The sequence below is a fragment of the Rhipicephalus sanguineus genome, chromosome 5 (genome assembly GCF_013339695.2).
Source record: "Rhipicephalus sanguineus isolate Rsan-2018 chromosome 5, BIME_Rsan_1.4, whole genome shotgun sequence".
Classification (NCBI taxonomy): domain Eukaryota; kingdom Metazoa; phylum Arthropoda; class Arachnida; order Ixodida; family Ixodidae; genus Rhipicephalus; species Rhipicephalus sanguineus.
Genome location: NC_051180.1, coordinates 88,648,591 through 88,654,739, shown reverse-complemented (window position 1 = coordinate 88,654,739; position 6,149 = coordinate 88,648,591).

Genomic DNA, 6,149 nt, shown 5'->3' with positions numbered 1-6,149 from the left:
GGACGTGCCGTCATCTTTTAGGGGACGCCTCAAAGACGTCTTCCCGTACTCTGTCAAAAACTGAGTTATAAACATTATCGTCTTTCATCTGCCTTCATCTCTCACAGATTTCTCTTCTGGGACAGCCCAGGACAGCCGGAGGCAATTATTTCAGCCAATGGTGGTCGCGTATACCGCACATTTCTATACGGGTTGGGGCCGAGAAAATTGGAGAAAACCGTTGTATTCAAAGGGACAGGTCAACTACATTCACTACTAATTTTCATTAGTAGCTTTGCTATAAGATGTGAAGGAATCCGCTGTGTACCTGCACGCGAAAACCAAGGCCTCGCTCCGACGCAGCGGGGTCATCACGGGTGAATATTTTACCTTGTTTGAATGAGAAAACATGGGAATGTAGGCTGCCTTAAGAACGACTATGCCAACATCATGAAACCGATAGCGAAATAACGAGATAGCACAAAAAGGAAGAAAATGGGAAAAAATCGCCAGCGTACAAAGTATTTCTTTGTAGACTGAGTCCGAAACACATAGGGCGGTTATCCAAAAGGTTTTCGAATCACAACAGATAAATTCAAAATTTTACGTTTACCGATACAATTACAATGCGCTATATTTTATCAATGCATGACAAATATGCGAAGGTAGGCTGTCACATCATCGTGATGATATTGAGAAACACAAGAACAAGGAAAACAAGAATAAAGGATAAAGAAAAAACAAACAAAAGTCCAAGAATGCCTCTAAGGGCAGAGTCCAATACACACAGGTTGGTCATACTGGCTAATATTCCTGTGGCGAAAAAAAAAATAAATTCACCGACGATTGCGATGCTGCCCTAATGCTAATTCTGAGCGCAGCTTCGTGTTGGGGCAACGGCAACTGCGTTTGAAGTGTTGGCTTCCCGCAGTCGCAGAAATGTAACACTCGTTACATAACTACCAGCGCTCGAGTGCTACGAACACCAAAACAAGCGGTGAATCGCCAGGTCTGCGCGGAACGCGCAGCACATGTCTGCAGCGAAAGCTGGAAGAGCGGCGTTTATAAAGCCCGTTGTAAACTCTCCTGGGGCAACTAATACAAGTATACGTATACATGCAAGATATCTACTACGCCATACATCATAACTTTGTGAAGTATGGAAGCACCCATTACGCCATTAGTTGCCTTTCTGCTGATAAGCGAGCTACCCGCTACACATCTGTAAGTATATTATATGCACTTTGTTGACACTGCATGTGACTGATGACAATGAAAAATTATGCCTGAGCACTTTGCAGTAGGTGGGAAGCATTAAACCACACACATGTTGCGCAATTAGCATTGTGTGATGACTGGTTATTTTACTATTCTACCACGCTATAAGGTTAATGCGATTCCTTGCCCGACATAACGCCAGTATAGGGCCATTTCGCAATAGAGTTTCAAGCACCAACGTGGCTGTGTGGTAGAATACTGGACTGCCACGCGGACGGCCCGCTTTCAAATACCATTCGGTCCTGGATACTTTTTCTCATTTTTTAAGGGCGAAGCTCCTTATAGCATCACCTGGTCGGTCGTCGCTCCATCCGGTGTTCCCCCGCCGTCGCGTCTCCCGTATCACTCAATAGATGGCGCTGTCCCATAGAGATGCATGCAAACTGTAGTTGGGTGACGATATACTAGATGGCGCTGTCGCCATCTAGTATATCGTCAACCGCTCGTTGAAGTTTGAATAAAACACAATTTCATACACACTGTCGCTTTGATTACTGCTGGGCGAAACCACTGAACATTTCACGGTGTAACCATGATTGCTTCAGGAGCTTCGCCCAAGCTCTTCATCATTCACCCGTGGATATGCTGTAATTTTTTTTTTATGTCTATCGGTTACGGTGACGCCGCTCAACGCAGGAACGGACGCCAAAGAGCTGCATGCGCTCTAAAATTGGCCAAGCTCGCACTAAGTCGCGCAAGGCTTGAAACAGCGAAACTGGATTATTGTCAAGTCTACTAATCTAGTTGCTTCTAGGTCGTTGCTTGACTTTAGCTAGGTTATTCGTGACACGGATGTCCAAACTCCAGAAATGAGCGCTCGCACCTCTCATAGATCTATGTGCACGTCGTCGTTGGTGTAGGGCTCCCATTGGTTCGGGGTCTTCTCGTAGCCGTCGTTGCCTTTCGCGTTCCCTAGTATGGCAGCTTGACACTAGTCGTACCAAGCCTGAAGGAAGTGCGCAGATGGGTGGCCTTCTTTGTTTCCCATTATTTTGTCTTTCTTTCTTCTCTTTCTTTCTCTTTGTTTCTTGTATCTCCATTTTGTATCTTGTTCTTGTTCTTGTTCACCTGCAACTTTGGCTCACACCCACTGTGGGGGATTGGCCAAGACTTGAGTGGTTTTATAAATGTTATAATTCTTTAGAGGGGAGGTTACAGAATAGAAAAATTATAAATTTGATAGGAAATTTTGACACTTGATCAAATATGAAAAATAAATAAAGAAATAACAATAATGAAATAAAATAAATCAATGCCCGTATTTTTTAAATATATACATGTGTTGACACAGAAGAATAATAATATAGATTATCTAGTTAACCGATTGGTTTCATTGAGGTAATCCCTAACAGCCACGCAAACCTTCGCATTGGAGAACCCAGAAATAGAGGCTCCAAAAGACAAAAGCACAGGCACAGATAAATTCATTCCAATAGCCCGTAAAGGCCTTTCCAAATGGGTTTTTCGTGCTGTAGTATATCGCCTGCAGGTCAGAAAGAAATGATCAGTTGTTTCCAGCTCACCGCAGAATGCGCACAGTGGAGAAGGTGCCTGAGCAGACCTGTGTTGGTTGAAATTTAGCCTCGGTACACGACATCGTAGCCTCGTAATTGACACTTCCAGTTTACGGGTTTGACAAAATGACCTCTGTTTCTTTCCATTTCTTCCTTTTTATTTCTTTCACTTTCTCTCTCTTTTTATCTTTATTGCTCTTTATTCCCTTCCTTTATCTCTGCTTTTCTTTTTCTCGCGCTTCCTTTCTCGTTATTTCTGTCTTGATCTTTCTCTCTTTTTTTCTATACGTGCTTCCTTTCTCTCTCTGGTTCTTTCTCTATCATCTGTGTTTCTCTTTCTTTCTCTTTCTCTCACTTTCTATATCTTTCTCTGTCTTTCTATCTTATTTTGTCTTTATTCCCATTATTTCTCTCAATTTTTCTCTCTCTCTTTCTATAGCTTTTTCTCTCTCTCTCTATCTTAGTGAACCAGTGGTGAGTAGTGTTGATGATGACCGTTCATGATGATGATAGTTTTCTTATAGGTGGCACAAACTACGGCTAGCTTAAATAGTTTCGCTGTTAACAAACGAGTGGGTAACATGCTATGCTTCATAAAAGCCTTCCAAGGTTTTCCTTCTCTTTCATCAAAAATATTATATTGTCGCTGCTTTTTAAACGTCAGAGCACAGATATGAGTAACAAGCGTTGCAACTTTTATGGGTTTAGGCCTATGAAACAAGGAGGGCAACAGATGATACCGTGTATTGCGCACTGTCACTTTCGCACTGGTATATCCTTCAAGAAGTCAGAGGAGATGGTCGGGTTAGTGGCTCACCGTGGCATCGGCTTAGTATCTCAAACATTTCTGTATATCTTTGCGCGAAATTCCTCCCGTTATGCGCGGATGCGCCACATGTGATGAGGGGAAAGGGTTTCATCAAGCACGCTACTGCATGTATTCGCGCGGCGCATATAAGAAAGCGACCACTACATACACGAAGATACAGATAGGCGCTATATGCGTGTCGTGCTAATGCATGCTGTAGTTATTCATGCTGCACCAACTTCCCGACTCACCCACCAGCCCGAACAGACGGGCTGCACCAACTCGCCCGAACAGACTGAACAGGTGATCACGAGAGCACCCAGGCATAGATAGATAGATAGATAGATAGATAGATAGATAGATAGATAGATAGATAGATAGATAGATAGATAGATAGATAGATAGATAGATAGATAGATAGATAGATAGATAGATAGATAGATAGATAGATAGATAGATAGATAGATAGATAGATAGATAGATAGATAGATAGATAGATAGATAGAAAAAACGGTCAAATTGCATTTGAATCTCCAAGAAATGCTTCCCATTTAGCATGTGAGTATGTCGTTTTTAAACACGGGAGGGTACTGCTCTTGGCGCGTTAATTATATAACTTGTTGTGCTCTTTCGCATTCGCTGCTGTTCTGCTTTGCTCCTCAGAGCGTATAATTTTTCTACGCTAAAAGCTAAAAAATATTTTTTTGTCATTCTGCCCTATCTCACTCCCTTAAACAAACAAACAAAAAAGAACCAATACAAAATAGTTTAACACGGCAAGTAAGGAAGTTATCCTTTAAACCATATTTTTTTCGTGAAGGTATGGAAACAGATAAAACAGAAGAAGAAGAAGGAGAAGAAGAAGAAGAACAAGAAGAAGAAGAAGAAGAAGCTGATATCGACGAAGTTGGATTAAAATAAAAAGGAAAAAAAAAGCTTCATTCTAATTGATACAGTAACGTCTATTAGCTCTTAAAATTTTCAGACTTTATGATCCGCCCGACTCTTGGCCGATCCCCCTGAGTGGGTAGGTGCCATCATCCAAGGAACATCATCATCATCATCACCAGGCTTCCTTGAAGAAAGTATGGAAGAAAGTACGATGTCCACGCCTATTACAACCTACAGGACATCCTTGCCTGCGAGGTAAGGTTGCTTTGTTTTTAGATGCAGATAGTTTCCTTGTAAATTATAAGCGCGTAAGTTTATACCGACTGTAGATAGAAGTCATTTGGTCGACATAGAGGTGAGCAGGGCGCGAACAAAAAACCTGCTCCGCGCGGTTGACTTTGCCATGGCTTGTCAACTGGTCCAGCGGTGGCCTGCCAATTCGGCACCACCAGCTTGTTCAGAAGCATATATACATCGGTATCCAAGAGGTCGTGAACCACACCCTCGAGCTTGGTGGGAAAAAAACATCCAGCGGAAAGCAGACACTGCTATTAACAGCTGAGTCAAATCTAGCACTCGTGGTGGCAAGGAGGGTTTAGAAGCGGAGCACGAAGTTACCATTTTCTCAGGCGCCCTCTTACCATGCAGAGGCTGGTGCTCACTCTCTGCGGAGTTGCTGGCGCCTGCTGTTTGACGTCGAACAGCAGGTAGCAGCCCAATAGCCGACATAAATCGGGAACGGCGTTTGATTTCGATGCTCCTCTTGCCACGGGGTGCCTCCACGTTCCGGCGCCGAGCTCCATAGTCTGCTAACGTTACGTAGTAGCCACACTAGCGCTCAACGGAATTGCAACGGGAAAGAGCGATCACGCGCGCTCAAGGTCATGACGCGCGCGGACGTAGCTTATTATTCCCCCGAGCCATCCCTCCCAGTGTAGCTTTCAGCGCAATCATCGGGGTGAGAACGCGGGACAAAGCTCGTGTAACTCCGCTCGTTCTTGACGGATTCGCGAAACTTTTGCGGCAATCGACTCATGAGGCCACGAACTCCGATACTGAGATCATTCGATGCTAACTGAAAAAGTGGCTCAGAAGCCTCCTAAAGTCCAGCTGTAAGGAAATAAGTTTGATAGCCTAACCATAAGAAAAGAAAATACACAAGTACCCAGTAACATACTAATAAACTTTACACAAAGTTCAGTAGCACAGACAAGGAATATGTAGACACATAACGCGACAGGGTCAGGCCAAATCAATTAATCACACGAAGCTTTCATACAAAATGTTGTTCTCGATAATTTTCAATAGCATCACTCGCTTCTTACGAGCGCTGATAGGGCCTTCCTTTGCAATATAGGTGTTGGTCCTGGACCTGGAACCTTCCTGAGACGATAGGACCTGCGATCCGGTGCCATTAAATCGTGTATTCTTTTTGCGCTTCGTATTACGAGACGGGCACGAGACAGGTACTTCAGGTCACGTGGTGTGGAACCACCTGTCCTGTAGTCCTGGTCTCGTCCCCGTCTCGTAATACGAAGCGCAAGGAGAAATCATCAACAACCACCAGCTAGCACAATTCACCGCTCTGCTAAAGCATTAAATCGAGCGATAACTGTTGTCTGCGTGCGTCGTGTCAATTTAAAATGCTATCGCCCGGTCGTTTCAGAAGCATCAATTTG